This window comes from Lygodium microphyllum, chromosome 27 (genome assembly GCF_053477565.2).
Source record: "Lygodium microphyllum isolate KBCC chromosome 27, Lygodium_microphyllum_v1.1.10, whole genome shotgun sequence".
Taxonomy (NCBI): Eukaryota; Viridiplantae; Streptophyta; class Polypodiopsida; order Schizaeales; family Lygodiaceae; genus Lygodium; species Lygodium microphyllum.
This window is the reverse complement of record NC_141161.1, coordinates 71,561,198-71,585,664: the sequence shown is the minus strand read 5'-3', so window position 1 is coordinate 71,585,664 and position 24,467 is coordinate 71,561,198. Positions and strand designations below refer to the sequence as shown.

Genomic DNA, 24,467 nt, shown 5'->3' with positions numbered 1-24,467 from the left:
CTGTCGTGATCACTTATAGGTCCAAAATGGAAGCTAAAATGACATTAGATGCTAAAAATCATAGTGACATGTCCTAAAAGACTTTTTTGAAGTATATACAAGATTCTTATTGCTCACAAGTTTTATTGCAATCGAAGATTGCAGTCTTGCTAGCCTTAGGAGCCTCCTACAACTATAACCCAAGGCAAATCAAACAAGTGGAAGAGTTTCTTACATGTTGCTTGCTTTCTTGCTCCAATGTCTTTACCTCAGCCTTCAATCAAGCTCCACAAATTTGTGGGATGACTTTGTATTGGGGGTAAAGGTGCCTCTGCCTAGCCGCCCGTGTATTACTACACTGACAGTCACCGCCACTACACACTGGAGGTGGCGGGCGCCCGTCACTGTCACTTTATTTATTATTCTTTTAGTGACAGTTTGAATAAAGGAAGGCCCGTTCACACATTGTGACTATTGGAGTTTCCATTTCTAGTCTCTCCCTTTCTTGCTCTTGCTCTCCCGCCATAGCTATCGAGTCCAACCTTCGATCCATCGCTCCCTTTCAACTGGTATCAGAGCTTTGCTTTCTGACTCTTGAGTTTGGTTCGTGGCATTCTCAGCATCCCATTGATCCCCTACTTGCATTGGGTCTCCTTCTCGGCAGCCATATCCGACTCCTTCGAGCTCCCGTCACTCCCCGACTTCTCGAGCACCTTCCTTACATTGTTGGGCACCTTCAGGGCATTACATCAGAGGTATTTGATCATTTTCTTTAGGGTTTACTTCAGTTCTCAGGTCCCACAGGCTGTATACAAGTTGTGGGCAGCCATAGCTCACACCTCTTGGAGCTTCCTTTACTTGGATCTTGCTTCCAGCCTATCAAGGCTTGCTGAGGCTTGGTGTAGGCCTTCTTTGGCCCTCATTTGTGCCCCCTTTGGGCCCCATTGTTGACATGTGGGACAGCAGACCCCCCTAGCTAGCTCACTTTTTTTTTGCGCATGTTTCAAAATCTGGCCCAAAAATCACTCTTTTTGTCATATCTCGAGCATTCAGAACCCGATTTAGGCAAGGTAAGAGTCTCTAAGTTGGGGTTTTGGCACGCTCCCGACGTGATGGTGATGTTGGATTTGCCAAATTCTGATGACAGAATCTTTTGCAACAGATTTTAGGTCTGAGACATCATGTATTTGTATGCCTATGCTTGTTTGGGCATGACTACATAACCGGTTTGATGCCTATTGCATCCCGATTGATTGGGGGATTGAAGCTACATGTAATGCTATGATTTTGGCCTGATTTTGGGGCTGGAAATACACAGTTTATAATAGTAAATGCATGCTAAATACTCTTGGGCTAAAGCTATCTTTCATGCTTTGATGTATGCCTATTGGTTCCGGATGTATGTCTTGGGTTATGCTATGATGTATTGATCATCGAAGAATGACTTTGAGCTTGTCATTGAATCCGGATGCTTTTGGAGGCTTGAGCTTATTTCAGCCTGCACTTATTGACATTGGTATATGCTTTGATAGTGATGCTTCTTGGGTTTATGCATACCCGTTGCCTACGGCTTGATGCTCATGTCACGGTTGATTACCCTATGCATATGTTGAGCTTGAGTGCTCATTGAAGCTCCACCTTGGATGCATTTTGGATTATCTGGAGTAGTCTTGGATGTTACTTGGCTTGTCAGAGTTTGGATTGGGATGTATTTGATGTCTTACATGCTTACGGATGCTACATACGGATGCTCTACCGCCTACATGTTTGGGATGTACTATTGATGCATTGTCTTGGACTTATGTCATTGGCACTGTGTCTTGCCTTGGCTTGAGCTTTTGAGCTCGTAGATACAACTTTTGTGCTAGTGGGAGCATTCTTGAATGCTTATCATGCATTGAGTAGGCAGTACTTTTATGCATTGAGCCGTTACATGCCATTGAGTAGTTTACAGACACTTTAGACTTTGGGACTTCTTACCTTTTGGGATGATACATCATATGTCTTGGTTCACTGTATGCTAATGAGCTAAGTCTCAGTTTTAGATCCGTATCTTTGTGAACTGACACCTACTTGTGTCAAGTTTTGGTAGTGGCAGGAACACTTTGCCCCGTTGACTGGGGGCGTGCCTACTCACTGACAAATGTTTGTATGACATACTTGGGTGTTGGATTCATGCTTATTGACTGTCATATGTTTATGCTATGTCCGCATGATGCCGGCTTTGGTCTTGGCAATATCTGATTGCCTTGGGATCTGATTTTGGCACTGTTAGCTCTCTTTTACTGAAATATGAAATTTATTACAACAAGCATATATGTATGGATTGAGATGGATTTTTCATGCTGAAACACTCTGAAATGATGTAGTTTCACTAGTACTTGGTGGGCAATAGCTTTGCTTCCACTTTCCTTGCCATTTTCCCTCGATTTTGGTGATTTTTTGGTCATTTTCTGCAGTAATAGCAAGCAGTTTTGAACTGTCTACAGTCTTCCACCCTACATTATGGCAAGTTCGTCCACTGATCATGCTATTTTCAACATCACTAAGCTTGATGGTACGAATTAATCTTATTGGAAGAGCCAGATGGTGCAGAAATCGTAGATCAAACCTTTGAGGTTAAGTGGGCATCGCCTGCAACTATGCTAGATGAGGAACGACTTGAGCTTGATGAGTTATGCAAGTTCACTATTGTATTGCCTCTCACAGAATAGGTTCACTATAATGTCTTTGAGGAAGAACAGAGTGCATGGCAGTTGTGGGAAAAGATAAAAAATCTCTATGATAAGAAAAGTTCAGCAAGTCAGATGTATTGGCTGAAGCAGCTTATGGATCTGCGCATGAAGGAGAATGTGATTATGTCTGCTCACTTGAGCCAGTTCCATGCTATACTCAAGAACTTGACTTTGCAAGACATCACTTTTGCAGAGGATGTCACTCCTATTTTCTTGCTTGGTACTCTTAATGAGTCATGGGATGTATTTCGCACTGCATTATGTGCCTCTACTGCTACCTTGAAATTATCTGATGTTGAGAGTGCTCTTGTGCAAGAAGAGGTTAACCATAAGAATTTGGATGCCTCTCATGTGTTGCATGCTATGACAATTAGAGGCAGGAATGATGGATATGGAAAGCATGGTAGTGGCAGTGGCCGTGGACGGATTCTTAAAAATCTTGGTCCAAGTCTCGTGGGAAGTCACGTAGCAAATCCCATGGTAGGAATGCAGATGTTACTTGTCACCATTGTGGGAAAAAGGGCCATATTAGGCCACAATGCCATGAATAGCGCAATGAAGGCACAAAGATAAGGGAAAAGACGAGGTGTAGGATAAGTCTTGTGATCGTAGCATAGTGCCTGCAAAGTCCAATGTTAAAATTGAAGAGATCAATGTTATGCAACATGAGGATGTTGATGATGATGATTATATCCTTGCAGCTTCTTCTAGTGCTTCGGAGATGACAGAGATACACTTTATGTATGCACAGTGTTGGCTCTTGGACTTAGGTGCATCCTTTCATGTGACACCTTGCCGAGAGTGGTTTCATTCATACTGTACTGGTTCGGGTACTGTGCGCTTGGGTGATGACAGCTCTCTTGATATTGTGGGCATTGGTGATGTTAGGTTGCAGTTTCCTTTTGGCAGCAGTTTTGTTATGCAGGATGTACATCATGTACCTTCTTTGACACGCAGTCTCATGTCAGTTGGATAGCTTGATGACGCAGGATATCATGTATGTTTTGGAGACTCTGCATGGAAGATCACTAGTGGCAGACTTGTGATTGCGAGAGGTGCCAAGGCTGGCTGTCTTTACCCCTTGATTGTATCAGCTTCTTCCCTTGATCATGTTTTGTTTGTGGGTTCTATCCCACATGTATCTCTTTGGCATGCCTGTTTGGGCCATATGTCTTTGAAGGGAATGAAAATGCTTTCTAGTTTGCAGTACTTACCACCCCTTGATTATGCATGTTTTGATTCATGTGAGCATTGTCTTTATGGCAAGCAGACTAGGTCTACGCATAAGAAGTTTGGTAGGCCACACGTGAGTGAGCCCTTGGCATTGGTACATTCAGATATTTGTGGGCCAATGCCTTGTCAGTCTATGGGTGGTGCAAAGTATTTTGTTACGTTCATAGATGATTTTTCATGAAAAGTTTGGGCTTATCCCATTAAGCTGAAATCCGATGTCTTGGCTGTGTTTCGGAGATGGCTTGCATTGGTTGAGAAGCAGTCTGGGTATAGGCTAAAATGCCTAAGGACAGATAATGGGGGTGAGTATGTCTCATGTGCTTTTGAGCAGTTATGTGATGAGAGGGGTATTAAGCGTCAGTTGACTGTCCTACACCCCCCCAGAATGGTTTGGCTGAGCGGATGAATAGAACCATCCAGGAGCGTTTACGTAGTATGCTTAGCCATGCAGGCCTACCACAGAGCTTTTGGGCTGAGGCAGTTAGTACAGCTGTGCATGTCATAAACAAATCACCTTCTAGTGGTTTGGATTTCCAGGTTGCAGAGGAGGTATGGATTGGAAAACCCCTCTTATGCGCATCTCCGTGTCTTTGGATGTGAGCCATTTTTCCATGTGCCCAAGGACAAGAGAAGTAAGCTGGATCCCAAGAGTATCAATTGCATTTTCCTTGGTTATGGGGATGCAGGCGAGATGGGTTACCATCTCTGGGATCCGCAAGCGCGAAAATTCATCCGCAGTCATGATGTAGTCTTCCATGAAGACAAGATGCATAGGCAGCCTAAGAGAGTTGTTGAGATCCGCAGAGTCATATTTCAGGAGGAGCCGAGAGCTCCCGCACATCCAGTTGGATAGCCTACAGCTGCAGTAGATGCTCATGGTCAGGGTGTTGGACAGGAAGTTGGGCAGGCAGTAGAGCCTGCCGTGAGGTCTACTAGAGACAGATGTCCACCAGATAGATTTTAGCCCTTAATGCATTATGTATTAGTTATAGATATAGGAGAGCCTTTCACTTATGATGAGGCTATGCGCAGGAGTGACAGTTACTCCTAGGAGAGGGCTATGCAGTTTGAGATAGACTCCCTACATAAGAATGACACTTGGGACTTGGTTTCCTTGCCTGCGGGCAAGAAGGCTTTGCTATGCAAGTGGGTGTACAAGCTAAATAGTACCCCTGGACACCCCAAGCGGGCATACAAGGCTAGATTGGTAGCAAAGGGTTTTAAGCAAGAGCATGGTGTGGACTTTAACGAGGTATTTTCTCTTGTGGTTAAGATGACCACCCTATGCTTAGTCTTGGGTTTGGTTGCTCAGTTTGACTTGGATTTATACCGGATGGATGTCAAGACGGCTTTCTTACATGGGGACTTGCATGATGAGATTTATATGGAGCAGCCTAAGGGCTTTGCAAAACCTGGCAGGGAGCACCTAGTGTGCAAATTGAAGAAAAGTCTTTATGGCTTGAAACAGGCATCTAGGGAGTGGTATCATAAGTTTGATGTCATTATGCAGTCACAAGGCTACAGCCGGAGTGCTATGGATCCATGTCTTTACATGAAGAAAGCTCGTGATGGTTCTTTATTGATTTTGGTACTCTATGTGGATGATATGTTGATAGCATGGAAAGCTCATGATGAGATAGATGCTCTTAAGGCTCAACTCAAGAAGAGCTTTGAGATGAAAGATCTAGGACAGGCTGCTCACATACTTGGTATGCGCATTACACGTGACAGGCATCAGGGACTCCTCTACTTGTCATAGAGGGAGTACATTCATAAAGTCCTTGAGCGCTTTCGCATGTAGGACGTAAAGCCTATTGGCTATCCATTGCCTTCTTATGTGAAGGTATCACAAGCTGATTGTCTGCAAACAGAAGATCAGAAGGCCGAGGTGGCCAAGATTCCCTATGCATCCCCAGTGGGCAGTCTTATGTATGCCATGATAGACACTCGTCTAGATATTGCCTTTGCAGTTGGTGTTGTGGCACGCTATATGGCTACACCTGGAAAGAAGCATTGGGATGACGTGAAGGGTATCATGAGGTACCTGAAGGGCACTGTAGATATGTGCATATGCTATGGTAGCCAGGATACAAGAGTTGTGGGGTACACTGACTCTGATTATGTAGGATATGCAAATAGTAGGAAGTCCACTTTCGACTATGTCTTCACCTTTACTGGAGGTGCTGTTTCTTGGATGTCCAAGGTGCAGAAATGCACGGCCCTTTCTACTACAGAGGCCGAGTATGTTGCAGCCACTGAGGCTTGCAAGGAGGCCATTTGGTTGGGTTGTTTAGTTGCTAACCTTGGTATTGATGCTATCCCTACACTGCATTCGGATTCTATGAGTGCTATTCAATTAGCCAAGAATCCGGTCTTCCATGCGAAGATGAAACACATTGAGGTGAGGTATCACTTCATATGTGAGGTCGTTGAGGACAAGTCTGTTGACCTTGTCAAGATCTTGACTGACTAGAATCCTGCAAATTTGCTCATGAAAAGCCTCTCTACAGAGCGCTTTGCCTTCCTCAGGAGGTTGATGGGCGTGGGATGAGATTACATCTTTCCTCATCCTGTTGTACATGTGTACATGTTGTACTATCCTTTTTCTTTTTCTTTTCACTCCTCACTGGGGCAGATTCACCTTTAAGTGGGAGGTTGTTGGGGGTAAAGGTGCCTCTGCCTAGCCGCCCGTGTATTACTACACTGACAGTCACTACCCCGCACACTGCAGGTGGCGGGTGCCCGTCACCATCACTTTATTCTTTATTCTTTTAGTGACAATTTGAATAAAGGAAGGCCCGATCACACTTGGTGACTATTGGAGTTCCCATTTCTAGTCTCTCCCTTTCTTACTCTTGCTCTCCTGCCATAGCTCTCAAGTCCAACCTTCTTGATCCGTCGCTCCCTTTTACTTTGATATCATGAAAATAGATAAGAGGGGAGAGATGAAGAACCCAAGAGCAAACACACAAAGGCAATGGACACTTGAGAACATAGAGAGATAGGATTGAAATCTTCTTTTTTTTCCATACAAAAGAACTAAGTCTACAACATAATTAAAGATTAATACGAAAGTACCACAATGTATGCATATGTTGTTACTAAGTGTGAACTTGTTAAGAAAAGAAGAGGTGGCACAAGTAATGTGCCATAACCAAGGGTCCATGTGTTTGTAGTCTAGTTGTAGAATCATTGGCATATCCTCATGTTGGTCGCCTAACACGACAATGAATAATATCCTGCCATATTGTTAACCGTTAGATGAACAAGATGGAAAAACTAGAAAAGCTAAAGTAGAAGACAAAGGCCAAGGCAAAGTGAAACGGAAGACAAAGGTGCGCCAGGAAAAATCTAGAAACACAAGAAGCGCAGAAAAGTCCCAAATAAGGAAAAAAGGCGCACAAGGAAAAGCGCAAGTCAATATTTTTGTAAAAGAGCACAAGCGCATCATGATTTAATTTAAGGAGCGCCAGGCTCTCACTCGTGCAATTTGTAAATATAGACGGGCGGTGGAAAGGAAGCTAGGAAGATAGAAGGACAATGGGAAAAAGGGCCTAGGCCACGGCTGGCCATGTAAAAAAAGGGATAAGGGATGACCACCCAAAAAGGGATTTAGGGTTTTGTATATAAAGTTAAAAAGTGAATGAGAAGCTCATTCTTATGTGTGGCCAAAAGTGGCTCTTCTCCTTTTCTTCTTCTTCTTCTTGTTCTTACTTGCTTGAGCTTGTGCTTGAGAGAGGGAGTGTGAGAGTGTGAGGGAGTGAGTGTGTGAGGGTGAGGGACCGAGGAGGAGAAGCTCTCCATCTTCTCCTCTCTTCTCTTCTCTTGTCTTGCTCGTGGCTATGGAGCTTGGAGCATGGAGCTTTCTTGAAGCTCGCACTTGGATCGTGGAGCTACCGAAGTGCCTGGGAGAGGAGGTAACTCGATCGGCATGGAGGTAAGCTCACTACACCCGTAGATATGGATGGTGCATTAGCTATGTGAGAGGTAGCCATTAGAGCTCGCTTGGAATGCTTGAAAGAATAAGCGGTCCATGGGTCTTGGCGGTTGAGTGAAAGCTCCCACATTTTGGTTCCGTTTGGCCGGGACAGACAGATTCAAGCCTTGAGTGCTTGTGCGCTTCGAATTGAGCATTGAAGTAGGGTTTTCCCCAAATCGATGCTTGAGGTAGATAGGTAGGAAGCGAGGGAGTTTGAAGAGGTATTCGATCTCCTTAGCAAGTAGGTTTTTATTATTTTGGACTTGGGAAACCATGATGGAGCAGTGTAGGTATTTTCCTTATAAATTTTCTTGCATTTAGAAAGAATAGGAGAAAAACGTTGGAGCAAACAGTAGGGTTTTCTGTTGCTGTATAACAAGTTGAAATAGGAAAAAGAAGGGCAAGAAATGAAAGTCTAGGTTAAATGTTAGTAAGGGAAGCAAGATTGAGGTGAGTGCAGGCCTGGACAGGGTGATAAGAGGCCAAAAGTGGCAAGAAAGGTCACATTGTACATTGTAGGGTTTTAGGAGAGCAGGAGAGAGGAAGAAAGCTTCATTGAGTGGTTCCGCTTTGATCTGGCCATCCGGGAGTTATTTGCCTAGCCCAAGTAATTCTACACCTTCCCCTACATGAGTAGGTTGGATCTGGAGCTGCTCGACCAGTGGGAAGGCCTCCAACACTCGACGCGACGAATTTTGTAAAGTCCGGTGAAAAAACGTGCATCGCTCGGCGTGTCCGAGTGACAACGATTCTGGGCCGAGTCCCAGAATATGCCCTCGGACCGCTCGGCCATTCGGCCCTCGGCCCACTACCACTCGGACCACTTGACTCGAACCACCTGACTCGGACCACTCGACTCGGACGCGTCAAAATTTGAACCTCGGTCCTGTCGACTTGGCCCAACCCCACTCGGACAAGTTGACATTCGGCCCGACCGAATTCACCACTCGGCTCTCGGCCCACTTAACTCAGCCCACCTGACTCGGCCCTCAGCCCACTCGACCACTTGGCCCTTGGACAATCATACTCGGACTGACCAAATTTGACATTCGGACCAGCTACATTCGGCCCTTGGACGGGCCGAATTGGGCATTCGGTCCCTGCAATTCGAACTTGTTGGGCCGAATTTAGATTTTTTCAAATTTTAACTTGAAGATAGTGAAACTGACCAAGAGACCATATAGAGCTGAAACCATAACATAAATCGGTTACTAGGCTGAAACTTAGAGCAAGTAGTTCAAAATTAGGCTATAAACAATCTTTCAAATCTCGTATGGCATTTACCGTAACGGCCTTGCGGGCCAGTGGGGACTGCCCCTCCCGGGCTACAATAGCGCAGATGACTAGATATGACAGTCCTGCCGATAGATGCTCCTTGAATATCACTGCACTGACGATCCAAGACACCAGTGGAGAGTCCACATCTAGTTGTGCAGTTGGGGACTCACGAGCATTTGTCAGAAGGCTTAAATTTACAAGCCAAGACCCGAAAGACGAAGACATAGTACCACTTGCTTATCTTAGGGTCAAACTCACCGTGAAAAGGGAGCACACTATCGATGCTCTGATTGATGAAGGAGCAGATTTTAATATCTTGACTTATGAAGCATGGACTCTACTAGGCCAACCAGAGCTCACACCGACTAATGCAACTCTTAGCTCTTACGGGGGACATCCACAAGCACTCATAGGGAAGTGCAAAATCATTGCGACAATTGAAACTGAAAGCTTTCCTATCCTATTTAATGTTCCTCCAAATAGTGCTAATTGCAGGAAGGAAACCCTCCTAGGAAGACCCTTCAAAAGGGTGACCAAGTGTAAGGCCGACTATGTAGCACAGAGGATATACCTGACACTACCAGGTGTGAGGATAGTCACGACCTTTAGCAAGGGTGACTTCATCGAACCTCGAGGGAAAGGGAAGGAGGGTGCTGACATAATAGCCAAGCCTGCTAATGAGAGCAAGGAATTGGAAGAGTTGATACAAGCACAGGTCGAACAATGAGAACCAGTGAGTGAGGCCATGCCTAAAACAAGAAGGTTAAGAGACAATGCCAAGGACGGGCTTTGGACTTATAAATATCGTAGAAGACCCCAAAAGAAGCCTAAGACTTATAGACGAAGGCATCGATGGAGAGCCAATACAACGCCACGATGGATATTCAAAGCGTTGCTACGTGCTCAAGGGTATTACATAGGTAACCGATGGATTTGGGTGCCAAAACCCCCTGCTAAACCTCCTCTATCGACTGAAGGCCAGATTGTATCAAGAGCAAAGAAGCATAGGAGGAGATCTAAACAAAAAACCAAGTCTCGAGTCTAAAACATTGGAGTGACTGAGTCTCTCATTGATCGAAATAAAAAAACCAAACGGGACTACTCAAGGGTACATCCTTAGCCTAGCATGCTTGACAAGCATATATCAGATGCAATCCTTGAGGATATGCAAAAGCCATTAGTACCCAAAAAGCCTTTGATTTCCTGAGAGGATAACATGCATCATAGGCACAACATTTCTCATGGCAAGGTTAAATGCTCAACAAAGTAAATAGCAAAATCATCTAACAGCCACGAGCAAATCTCCCAGCCAATGTCAAAGCCACTTAGGAGTCCCAAGTTTCCTACACCCTCTTCCCCTAAACGAACATAGGAAGCACAACAGTCGTCAAGTGCGGCTACTCAATCCCAATCTCTACCTACATCTGAGCTTCCAAATGTCCAAGAGGTAGGACATGACACCACCCTTAGCTCTCAACCTAAGGAGATGCCTGTGCAACCTAATGTGACTAGATCAACTCATGCTCGATCTACATATGTGAATGCTCAAAGGGCAACAAAAGACATGACCACTTCTGATCGCCCTAGGGACTTGACATCGCAATCCACCAAGAGTAGCTAGCCCACTGGACTAGCCGCTACTACTTCCAATTAGGGATCACAGTAGTCACAGCCCTTGGCCGTGACAACACCCCTTGTGGAACGTGTCCTTAGTAGTTCACCTAGGGAGGAGGTTCCACAACCAGTATCCTTGACAACTCCAATACTTCCAAAGTGTTTAAAGCCTAGGCTAGAGGAGTTAAATAGAAGGGAATTGGCTGAAGAGCTAGACTCTCCAAAAAGAGAGGCGATTGTACCATCACAACCTAGCGAGGCTATTCAGCAGACCATGGCTATGCCCCATGAGGACACACTAGAGAAAGAGAATGCTGAGGCCCAGCCAAGCACATCAACGACTGACCTAGTTCAAGGTCTCAAGTCTTCAAGGGATATACCTCGATTGCCTAAGAAAAAGAAGAGAAAAGAAAGAAAACAACAACGACAGTTGCAAGCGACTATAGACCCCAAGAAGATTGAAACTAAGAGTGCCAAAGAGCTAAGGAATAAAGCATCGAGACCATCCACCAATGAACCCATTGATGTCTCTCCTAATAGCGATGAAACCTCAAACACATCCATATGCTCTGAAAAATCAAAGCAGTCGTTACCATCAACGGTTGCTTTCAACACTCAATCCACTGACAATAGAACTCGCATTGACCAATCAAGAGTGGATACAACGTTGTCACAACAGGGTGACAAATTTATACCAGTCACATCCAAGGAGAACCATGACGCAATAACAAAGCCTTAGGAGAAACATGGAAACCTTGAGAGCATAAGAAATCCTAGCGTTGACCAATCTTGCTCATTTAGGCCTGAGCCCCCAGCTATGCTAAGGCCTAGGCAAACTCCTAGAACCTTGCATGAGATAGCAACCGAGCAATCCCTCATTGAACATAGAAATGTCGCAGAATGCTTAACCGAGTTGAATGCTAAGCTCAAAGTGTTCGCACGTGTCTATGTCCTAGAAAACATGGGCGCGTTCCGTAAAGAGAAGCTTGAAGAATACTTGCCATTTCCCTTATCCTGGGAAGAGCAAGAACATCTTGACGAGCACTATAACAGGCTCCTGCATGAATGCATGCGACTCACCTCTGACAAGGAAGTCGACGAACTACGCTTAACTATAACATTCAATGATGTGCTCTGCCAACCAAATCTCTTAGAGATAGAGTAACTAAAGCGACAATCAGAGGGTAGAAGTCAATTTGAACAACATTGGTTTGAAAACTGCATTGCAATGGCTGAACTAGGAGCCCAGATCATGACAGTCTCAGTGGAGCAATTGGCCAAATGGCGGTCTCAAAGAGACCCAACCTATGTGGCACCAACTTCCTTTCGAGTGCTGACTGCCATTCGGGGTATGGACTTAGCTGAAACTAGCCAAGATAACTCTCTGTCTGATAAGGTTCTCACTGAGCAGGAGTTACATGTTGCTAGTAGACTCGGACAAGGTTCCATGCTACTCGATGTTGCAAAATATCTATCGGTATTGAGTAAGCTGCCACGAGTACTAGATGCATGTGCCACACTCCAGAGTTCTACAATTGGCTTTTATCCTCATGAAGTGACATGGATTCGTAAATATGTACATAAATAAACAATGAATTTTGTGACCCTGTATAGACAATATCAACACACACAAGCAATGATAGTCAAGTGTAGGGAAGAGTCGGGCTCAACAGGCTAAGCTCCTCAGGTCCTCCTCTCACCACACATTTAGAAGTTGTGTGACCATTCCCGCCTCCAGGTGGAGGGCATGCAACCCTCATTACCACCATAGGAAGCCCTGACCAACAACTCTGATGGTGTAGATGGGGTACCATCCCTTTCTATACACCTTTCCCCCTTTCCGGTCCATCCTTCTGAGGATGAGCCCTACCCCACTCCATGACAACTAGTCCACGCAACTTAGCATAAGCTAAGATCTGCTAATGACTCGAGGCAAAACGAACATCATCATGGGGGCCATCCCTCTACAATAAACACTGCATGCCTCACCTCTCCCCTCCTCATCATATGCGCTTGATAACCCACTGTATAATCCCTTCCATGTAAATAGTTTTATCCTCCATCAATGTCTAATCCTTGGTTCACATTTTGCAGGTCCCCCTACGGTAGCCGACATGGAGTACCCAGTGCAGCTGGCTTGCAAGGACATTATCCGCCATCGAAGGGAGCATGTAGCACAAGCTCCTCTGCCGCCGGAACACTACGTACCTACCCTTAAAAGGTATGCAAAGAAATGAGGCCCCAAGCAGCACCACCCCGGATGTAGGCCAAAAAATCCCCAAGTCAGGGGAATAGAAGCTCAAGGGAGCACATGGGGCATGGCAACACCGGTCGTGCAGGCTCCCACCAGACGCTCAGGCACCAGGTGCTCGAAAGAGGAGAGGGTAGCTCGAGACAAGTAGGAATTTGACGCATTGTTTCAAAGCATTCTGGAAACAGTTGCGGCCAGGGACTACACCATCTGGGTCCTAGCCGACATCTTCCTTGCTCAACCTCACAGGAGCCCCTCACCACTAGAGCCTTAGTCGCCCGATCACCAGGACTCGCCTCGCCTCGTGCAAATAGAGTAGCCCCTATGATATATGAGCAGCTTCACAAAGGCCATCCTGCCATAACTTTTTGTCTTTAAATGGTTAAAGGGGCAGGCTCCCCAAATGTATACACTTTCATTACCTATTGCTAAGATATGCCACGTCTTTAACAAGCATCGGAATATGCATCGCAATTAGTATCATAGGATTTCGATTAAGTAATATCTTGACATGATTGCATCTGTTCGTTGTACTTGATGCATGCGACTTGCATATACTCTCATGAAGTGCCAAGTGGATGCAGGACGATGCAGGTCTTCGTGTGAACGTGTTCAATGCCCAAGTCACCGCAAAACCACCAGCCCCACAAAGAGCCGCGACAAGGCCACACTGCCAAAAGTGAAAATCACCCTTGCGAGTGCCCACGTCACATGGCCCAAAGCATGATCTTAACCACTTCCTCTTTCTAGGTTACACTCTACGTCGAGCACTTACGGCAGCTGTTACCTCAATTGTACTCACATCGCATGTTCCAAAGAGGGTTGCAATATCTCAAGTGTATCTCCCCATCTCAACAACTGCTTCTCTAACAATGAGGCTAGGACACAATCATCACTATAATATCCATTTCCTAAGCCTTCGAAGTTTGACATTTTCCAACCCATTGAAAGGCTGATAGCCTCAACATATTGCAATGATTGTACTCAGGCAAGTCCACAAAAAAGAAGAAGAAGAAGAAGAAGAAAAGAGAAAAGAGAAGAGAAAGAAAGAAAGAAAGAAAAAAGCACAAAAAAAAAGAAACGAAAAAGAAAACGGAAACGGAAAAAAGAAAAGAAAAGAATGAAAAGATACGAAGCACCCATGATCACAACACAGCACGTAGGGGTCCTCAAATTAGGTACGTCCAGTGACCTTGGTCGACTGGCTCCGTCCCTAGTCCCTAGCCCTTTAGCATCACCCACAATTGTTCAAGGCACATCAAGGGTAGGACATACCTAGGGAGCTTGTCTCGCCTATGGTTAGACCTATCACTCTGACCCATTCGCACAATTCCCTCTTGCACTTTGCCTTAATACCATTGTAATCAATTGTGGTAAGCACCACATGAATGGCCATGAAAAGTACACCGTCCTCATCATGCAAGTCCAATAGCTCCCAGCTACTACCAAAAGCATTTCTTCCTCCTCCTCCTTTCGAGAAGTCCTGGTATTCCTCCATCATATCCTCTCCAAATGTCTGGGTGCTCCTAGGTTTAGGGATTGCTGGCATCATCATATTCGCACTCTCCACCGCAAGCAGGTCAGTAAGGACTTTGGATCCTTCATCAAAACCTTGGAGCTCCTCCCTCCTCCTCATCTTGCTCCTTCGAGCACCTCGCATCCTCTCAGTAACCTCATATTTGCAGCTAAAGACATCTTTGACATCAAAGGTTTTGTCACTGGATTTGGTAATCCTGATTGGAAGAGAACTCATGAACCTGCTTCTCACATGGTAACTGCTATTTCACTTCTAGTCTAGGCTGGAGCCACATGCATTTGCAAGACTCACATGGAAGAAATGACCTACAGTATATGGGGTCAGAATAAGCATTATGGTACTCCAGTCAATCTGACTGCATCAACTTGACTGCCTGGTGGCTCTTCCAGTGGTTCAATTGTTGCAGTTGTAGCATGTCTTGTTGATTTTGCTTTAGGCACAAATAGTGGTGCTAGTGTCAAGATATCAACATCATTATGTGGTATTATGGGATTTTGACTATCCCATGGAGTTGTATCATGTATTGGTGTTGTTCCTATGTCACAAAGTCTTGACAAAGTGGGTTGGTTTGCCAAGGACCCAGATGTATTGTGCACTGTCTTATTATAGCAACCTTATGCTAAATGAAGGCAGCCAAAGTGTATGCTCATCGTCGATGATTATATAGAATAAGCTGGAATGTTGAGGATACGCTAATGCCAATAGTTATTAATTATGTGGAAAGTACATATAGAAGGCAAGTTGTGACCTGCATTAAGCTTGGACAGTACATAGCATCCAAGTCCCAAGCCTTAAAAGTTTCAAACTAGATGTAGATAGTGAGAAAGCTGAATGTGGTCTTTCTAGTTTGAACTCTTTGAGAAATGCACTACAACTGCTTCAACTGTATGAGCTTAAGACAAATCATGAAGAGTGGGTCAACAGTGTGAAGCCTTCTTTGGGCCCTGGAATTTCTGATCAAGTGAATGATGCCATACAAACAAGTTCTAAGCTTGTAGCGGACACATTTAAAGTCTGGAATGATGCTCGTGTTGCTTTGAATGAACTTCTAACAAATGATGGGATCTTAGTTATCCCTACCTCTCTTGGTCCACATCCAAAGCTATGTTTAAAAGAGTCTCACCTCATGGTGATTGTCTATCCATTGAGTTGAATAAAATCCAAAAATTCATGTATTCTGAAATTTATCTCATGTATGAGAGTTTTTCAAACCAAGCCCATGTACCAATCAATGTGTTCACTTGTAAAAGCATGAAGCAAAATAACCATGTCGATACTGAAGAAAAAAGAGAAGTGCCACGCACCAACAAAAGGGAAAAGAAGCACAAAGAAGATACTTTCCGTTGACAACAAATAATTTCCCATAGTGGATCTTGTTTCCCATAGTGAATGTAAAAACCCTACCAAGATGTAAAGTTTCAAGCCTTAACTTGACTAGGTTGCCAAAGAGCTAGTCTCCTTGTCCATGTTTACATGCAAGGGGGCAAAAGCCAGCAAGGGTAGGAACTCATCATTTGAGGGGGGTGTTGAGAATAGAAAATGATGCTTAACATGAATGCCCATAGAGGCTGGATGTATGCCCAAAAAAGGCTTGCCCATAAGTGGATTTGTATGAGAGAGAGACAATGATGTATGCTTTAGGAAGAGATGTCTAAAATCCCATAAGCATAGAGAGGAAAAGTGGTACTATCCAACAAGCTATAAAGGCATGTACTTGACACTCATTTCAAAACAATGAAACTATCAATTTGAGTTGCTCAAGATTGTTTTTATGAGCCCAAGTTAATCTATCTTAGAACCTAATTCACTTGAGGCACAATCCCTCATTCTGATAATGTATCATGTGTTTGATTTGCGTCCACCATAGCTAACTAGCTCTAGATCCATGTTTTTCAACAATAATGAATTATTGATGATGATATTGTTCCTATTGAAGCTAAATATGACTTGTGCATTGGTAGATGATGGCTAATTGTGTTGTCGATATAGCTTGAAGAAGATGATACTATTGATGTCGATACTCTTGAGGGTTAGTCCTTCTAGGGAATAGAGCTTGAATGGTTATGGAAAATGAACTAGAGGGTGTAGAAGAGTGGAGTCAGTGTGGAAGTGAAAGTGTTGGTCCATGATTCACCATGAGCTTTTACACATGCAAAGTAAAACCTCACATGTATTCACTTCCTAAGGAAGAGTGCTAGTCTTCATTGTATGTATAGAGGATGTATGGGGATGTTGGTTTGGGAGATGGATCAAACTCAAAATAAGCATTAAAAATGCTATCCCACATTTGAGGATCCAAAACCATATATAGATTATGGTGTAAATACATTGTGAGTGCACATGCTAACATAGTTCAATACTTAGTTAGAAGTCGACTCCTCCATGAGTTCTTCTATTGATTATGATTATAGAAAACCATATATATATTATGATGTAAATATAACATGAGTGCACATGCTGACATAGTCCAATACTTAGTTGCTGCTCCATGGGTTCTTCTATTGATGATGGTTGATGAAGTAAGGTAGCTTGAACTAATGAAGATGGGAAGAATTGTCATTGCGAGGGAAAAGGGAATTGTTGAAGAAGATCACAAGGAAAATCAAAAGGTAGGATAGACAAAATCTAGAGGCCAATCCATGTAGCACTTGAAGGACACGGTTCTCTGATGGATCAATCACATGTTGTAGTTGATGCAATTGCCATCTTTTTATTGTATCTTTTTTACTTTGCTTTAGAGTTGAGTTGCCACCACTAGGAGAATGAGAAGTTTTTTCATAATATTGTAGTGTGTTTCAACATATTATTAAGCACACATGAAATTTGTGTTAACACACAAGTGGCTAGCATGAGGAAAGTGACAAATTCTTTGATTGGTGGCTTCCTCCAATCATTGCATCAAACAATGCTTGTTAGATACACCTCTTCTACATAACAAATCATATTTCATCTTGATTTTATTTATTTAAAAAAATAACCAAATAAACTTTAAGGAATTTAAGAAAACAAAATGAAATGAAATAAAACACAAAACAAAATAAATCACACACATATTAAAAATTAGCATCAATTGTCCAGGTACGTTTTTAGCGGTCCATTGAGAGACGAATCTAAGCGATGCCACCCGACACTCCCATAGAATGTTATGGGGTTTGTTGCCTAGGTTTTCTAGAGTCCACCTCGCAACAGAACGTTTGCAGCCAAACCCACTAGGATCGAATCTGAAATTTGGGTTCCTTTAGTGGTCAAGGTCTCTTGATAGCATTCTAGCATCAGGTCCTAGACATCCTACTTTACGTAGAGATACCCAAGCCGAAGCAGACCCATGTCGCACTTGGTTCAAAGAGAATGGGAAACGAGAGGGATGCACTGCTCAACCTCTCTACCCGTAGGGCATAGTTCCATTCTAGTCCCCTAAAATGGCATGAATCGGGATTCTAGCTTAGCAATTTCTAAGGTTCACATCGGTAAACCCTTTTAGAAGCATCCCAGTTCTCTAGGACCACCCTACCATAGGAAGAATCCACCGTCGAGGGTTCCGTCCACCCGCTTCCCTCAATGGGTATTCTTTAGTTATCTAATTAGGTCCTACTACAATTATGTGTGAGATTTAAAATCAGCTTTTTTAATTAAGCCTTTTAGGGAACATGGTTCGTTCGCGTAATTTACAGCACAAACACGAATACATAGCAAGCAATCCTTTGACAAACAAGTTCAAACAAATTCCTTAACTTATCTTCACGTTAATCTTTGTCTCCTGCCCATACATGAGAAATTATATATCCCTTTTGCCTTGCGGAAGTAACTGGTCCAAATCACATGGCACCACAAATCATATCCTTTATCTAGAATAGGATCTTCTAATGCCAGAAACATTAGAACCACGGCCATCTTCAACTCCGTTTCGGACTGGCAAGTGGTGTCCGGAGCTCCACCTGGCCCACAAGCAGTCTAGGAGTGAAACACCATTTTCATGGTTGGCCTTTTCACCACTCGACCTTTAGCCCATGAATCGAGCAGTGCCCTTTTCGGGTTAATCTGCGGTGTAATCTTGGAGATGATCCACCACGCAAAAATATCATTTCCTTAATTAATCCAATTAAGAATCAAGCACAGTCAAGGCAATCAGCCTAATACCATCTTCCAAGAAAGCATTCTTTTATCCCCATGGCAACTTATCATCATGGACCCCTGCCATGAATTTATCATCAATCACAAGCACTTGGACTAAACAATCAATTGAATGTAAAAGTGTTTAGGAAAATGTTTGATCAATCCAACAAAACCTATTGTATTTTTCCAAACAATGCAAGAATAGATGCAATAACATTTTTATCACACATTCGCTCTCCCGCTTGGGATAAAAGAGCAATTCTATGTAAGATTTACTTAACACTCCCTTCCTTTGGCTAAGGCATATGTTAAGGGTTCAAACATTATACAAGTCATAAGTTCTATAGGTCACTTACATTGATTGATAACTCAACCCTGAATTGGATTGGTGAAAGTCGTAGCTATTCGGCGGACCTCACGACATCTTAGTTTTAACCCTTATGATTAATTTCTTGTACTAGCTCAGCAAACAGGAAATTACCCCCATATATCAAGCATGTTATAGGCATAACGTGTAAATACTTGATAAGATAAGTGCTAGATGATCTCATGAAACTAGACTCCAACAAGCCTTGCATTGAGCTAGAATCTAGTTTTTCCTACTATTTGGATTCTTAGGCTAAGTACCTTTGAAGTATCTAAACTTTAAACTAGGACTTTATCCTTGATTCTTGATGTGTTATTCTTTTAGCAATTATGCTATTGGTAACCCTTGACTATGCTTTAACCTAGCACTTGTATGCACAATTCTTTAATGGCATTCTTTTTACGATTATGTCATTCATAACCCCTAACCAATTCTTCCTTGTAATTGCTCTATCAACGAATAAGTCATATGCAACTAGGTGCAATTAACTTCCCTTGATACAACCACTTCACAAACTTCATCTTCGAATATTTGAGATGAGATTTATCCTTTTCAATGACAAATTCTAGCGTGGCATAGTACGGAGCCTAATGTATCTCATGTGGGAATCAAAGCAAGCATCTTATTAATTTTAAAATTCATTACTTACGACCGTTATTGCAGTTGGATTGGCAGTGGTGCCCTTGCTCGAGGCTTCGTTGCTCGTTGTGGGGTTGCCTTCCAAGCATGACATTTTTCGCTTGGGGGCCATTCTCGATCTTCTTCTCCTTTAGATGCGGTTCGCACAAGACTGTAGTGCCTTCCAAGCATGACATTTTTCACTTGGGGGCCATTCTCATTGTGGGGTTGCCTTCCAAGCACGACATTTTTCGCTTTGGGGCCATTCTCGATCTTCTTCTCCTTTAGATGCGGTTCGCACAAGACTATAGTGCCTTTTACTCTATTAGCCGAGGCCAATTTGGGGAGAAATTTAGGCTTGAGAGGTGGAGATTAATCCCTTGGAAAAGGGAAAAAAGGGATGCGCCTGACCACCCTATAAGGAGGGGAAAGGGAGGAGGAGCCTTGGAATATTCTTTTCCTCTCCCTCTCTCTCTCTCTCTCTCTCTCTCTCTCTCACCCTCTCTCTCTCTTTCTCCCTCTCTCTCTCTCTCTTTCTCCCCCTCTCTCTCTCTCTCTTCCGTCTCTCCCTACAAAATGGTTCTGTGTCGAGGCCTTTCATTCCTCCTTCTTTTCTTATGAGGGGGGGGGGGGGGGTATAATAGGGAGGGGGGTTATTATTGGGGGCATGGTGGAGTGGTGGTGGCATCTCCACCACCTGTTTTGCATGGCAACGCAGGAGGTTTTTAGGCCCATGGCCTCCCTTCTCGATTCATCATTGTCCTCTCCTTCATCACAATCTCGGCCACTTCTTCTTCTTCCTCCAATAGTATCATCATCTTCCTCTTCGCCAGCCGCTGCAACTGCTCCTCCCCGATGTCATCTTCACTTCCTCTTCTCCCCGCCACCTATCGGCAACGATGGGGGGGGAAGGGTAAAAATAAATTCAATTTCTTTTAATGAAAAACAGGGGAGTTTCTATGGGCCGTGGGCAGCGGGATATTACATCATACAACTAGGAAGTTGTTTATCCTCACTTCAAAGGAGAGAAATCATGTTGAATCATGCAAAATTTTGTATTGAATCATGTAAAATTGTATCATATCTAGATGAAAACTCTTCCTATAAGAGTGATTGACCTTGAATTTCCTACATTAATCAATGACCCTAGTATCCATGAAAAATTGTCATTAGCATAGATCAATGTGACAAGTACAACTTATAACCCACCATGAGGCTTAGGGGATCTTAAATTCTAGCTAGGTCATTAGAAGCTTTGAGGAACTGATAAATGACAATGACATGGCTAGCAAACTTATGGAATGTTGTGGCATGTAAAATTACATTGAAGTCTATAATGAACTAGCTCACCTAATCACATGTGTGGGTTTCATTTGTAATTATGATCCTAACTCAAAAACAAGCACATTGGCCTACTAGACAAGGGGAAAATAGGTAATCGATAAAGTAACTATTACACACAACTTGTGAACTCACCTTAGGAATACAAAATAAGCAAGGAAGATACAAAAAATTCACAAGAATTCTCATCATTCTACATGTTGAGAATTTAAGCAATCAAGCCAGTGTAGCCTCTTTGTATGGAGCAGTTGGGCTAAGGATATGCAAGTTTGTTGAATCCCATAAGCACAATGGTGGAAAGTGCTACCTACCCAAAAGACTATAAAGCATTGTACCTACACACAAGATTGCATTTATAAGTCCATACTTCCATCTTGGAACCTAATTCACTTATGTAACAATCATTTTCTCTAAGTCTATGATCATGAGTCTTGTCTTTCTCTTTCATCCTCCATATCCATGCTAGATCCATGCTTCTCAACATGGTATCAAAGCCATGGTGAGCATGGATTGGATTAGTAAACCTCTCTTCCAGACTCTCTCCACCTTTTCTCAACTCAAGTCCAACTAATGAGCTCATTTCTCACCTCCATCTTCATTCTTCCTTTCATGTCTACCATAGCTTGTAGGAGCTACCCTGCTTGGAGCTCTCATATCTCTTCATACAAGCCAAATCTCTTCAAGCTTCCTTCTAGACATTTGTTTCCTTGCTTCTAAAGCTTCTTTTTGTTACTTCACTTCATGACATTTTGTAGTTTGTAGCTCAAAACTTTCCAGAAATTGGAGCTCGTTGTCTGATCTACGCCATGTTTCCATCTGTATAGTCGTTCTCCCTCTATGCAGCGCGATCTTCCTTGAGATATCATAGCGCTTTTGAAGCCAATTAGATAGGCTATCTTCAGCTCAAATCTTTTCCTAAAGTTTCCAATGTATGAGCTACAATCAGTGAAAAACTAGGTCCCTATTTGAAACCCTAAAAGGGTAGCCATAGCCATTTCACTTGAAGCTCAAAAATTCCATCATTTTCTCACTCCTCTAAGTCTACTAGAGTTTTTGTCACTCTGGTTTGAGTTCCTACTCGGTTCTTAGCAAATATTTGGGCATCAAACCAACAAGGAGAGGAATATTTGTGAAGATTTGAAAGGCTCAAGCAACAAAACTAATATTCCTTGATACTACATTACCATTACTTGTGTCTCTTGACACAACCAAAGTTAGTTCATTTCTAAAAATTTTGGTGTTGATTTGCTATTGTTCTAGTCTCTCTAGCATGGGCAAACACTCTTTGACATGTTGCTTCAAAGGAGTCGAGTTTCATACCTGGCAAACATGCATAAAGCTTATCCTGATGAAGAAGGTTCTATGGGCCATCACTAATGGACAAGAGAAGAAGCCCCGAGAAGCAACTCTTGCAGTTGTTTGGCAAAAAAGTAATGACAAAGCTCAAGCCATCAAAAAGCTTGAGATGGAAGATAGTTATATCCACCATGTGGATACATGTGGCATATCCCATGGCACTTGGAAAAGATTGGATACTCTGTTTAGTGCACAGTCAAAGTCTTCAAATTATGGTTTATTAATTGAATTTTTCAGACTAGACATGAAACCTAACACATCTCTTGCAACCCATCTGAATTACATGGAAAGTCTCTTAACCCAGTTTGTAGGGATCAACATTAAAATGGATGAAGATGTATGCATTATTGTTTTGTTAAAAAGTTTGCATCTAAACTATGATAATGTATCCACTACTTTAATCAACATGCCTAAGAGCAATTTTTTAAAGCCTGTTTTTGAAGCAAAAAAGTACATGGGAGGCATAAAAGACCAATTTTTCATGCAAAATGAAATGGTTGTGGGTCAATGAGTTGGATTATTCCTAGATGGAGCTTAATGCCAGGAACCCAATGCAAGTCTCAGTTCATCGATCGAAGTCCATTTGACCCCCATTTAATCCCCACAAGGTTTCACATTTTAAAGCAGCTATGTGATCAAGGAGTCGGAAAGTGCATGACTAAGCCAACTTTATAGATTTCGATGCCACGAAGTCAGTCGTCCAATTCATTCATGAATATGGAGATCATTTGGGCCTTCGTTCGGCAAATAACCACTTGATACAATGTGAAAACTCCAAAATTGGAACTAGCTACTTTAATGGTTAAGCTTAATAGCTTAACTAAAAGTTAAATGAAAAGACATAAATCATGGGCCCTCGGATGTCTTTTTTTTTGTGCCCAAATTTTTGCGTTAAAAATCATCTTTGGTGGCTGTTGGCATCAAGCGGATTGAAGAAGGTAGCAAGATGCTAAATTTCCATGCTCTCCAATGCTTCAATTTGATCAATAATAAATGATGCAGTAATTCAAGAGATCAAATTCTAGTCTTTCTCCCTCCTCTCTCCTCTCGTTGTGTGTTTCCATGGATTAGTATATGAGAGAAGAGGGTTGGCTGAGATGAGAGATTTTGATCATGGGATGATGCTGGAGCATAAAGGAGCATAGATCGGGGTTGGAAGGATCATCAACGGTTGTTGAAAAGTACCAACGGAGCCTCCAATCATGAGATATGTACATCATAAGGTGTGGATTTTATGAGTAACTAGTAGATTTTATTGTTTTATGATAAATTTTGATTGGAAATTGTAACGTGCCGCCCGAGCTATTCCTTGGCAGTATGTTCTTAGTAGCCCATTATAAGAGATGTCCTAAGAAGCACCATCCAGGATTTTGATAAAACCCTTGAAGTTTGCTAACTAGGCTCGCTTGAGTCTACCTAACATTGGAAGTTTCGGCTGTTCTCATGAGGATTGACTTGAGTTTTTCTGGTTAGATCTATTACTAACGACTAATTAATATTAGCAGATTCTAAAGTGATGTGAGTCAATATTTTGGTTTCTAATGGTCCATCAAGTGCACTTTTTATTCCTTCTTAGGAAAGCTCTCAACTCACTGAGACCACCTAGCCTGGATCCATCAGGGGTCCCCTCACTTCCCTCAAGAGAGTAGTTTTAGTTATCTAATTACCTACCACTTTAGGTTCAACATATAAAAATGGCTTCTTTGAATTATCTCCTGATACAAATTCGTTACACGCCCTTAATTCACAACACAAAAACAGAGTAATGCAATTCCTTCTTAATAGTTTCTTTCAAAAAATTTACATTTTACAAATATTTTCTTATTCGAAGGTATTATTCTCTCCAAGTTTTGTTTCCCATAGTATTGGAACTTCCAGACACAGTCTAGAAATAGAAGGGTAGTTGGCAATTTGTAAGAGCCTAAGGAGTTTATGACCAGAGCCCCCTAGTATCCTCACCTCCTCCTACTGACTAGAGTTTCCTATAACAAGACCTTTCGCATCATCATGATTGGTCTAAACTCACTAATGCAAAGGAAAAAAAGACCTTTCACATCATCATGATT

The 24,467-nt window shown here is 42.8% G+C and overlaps 1 pseudogene; it reads left to right on the top strand.

Annotated features, from left to right (window-relative positions):
* The window catches only part of LOC148012455 (outer envelope protein 64, mitochondrial-like), a 105,223-nt pseudogene extending 89,464 nt beyond the window's left edge, over positions 1 to 15,759 (top strand).
* The last annotated feature ends 8,708 nt before the right edge of the window (positions 15,760 to 24,467 follow it).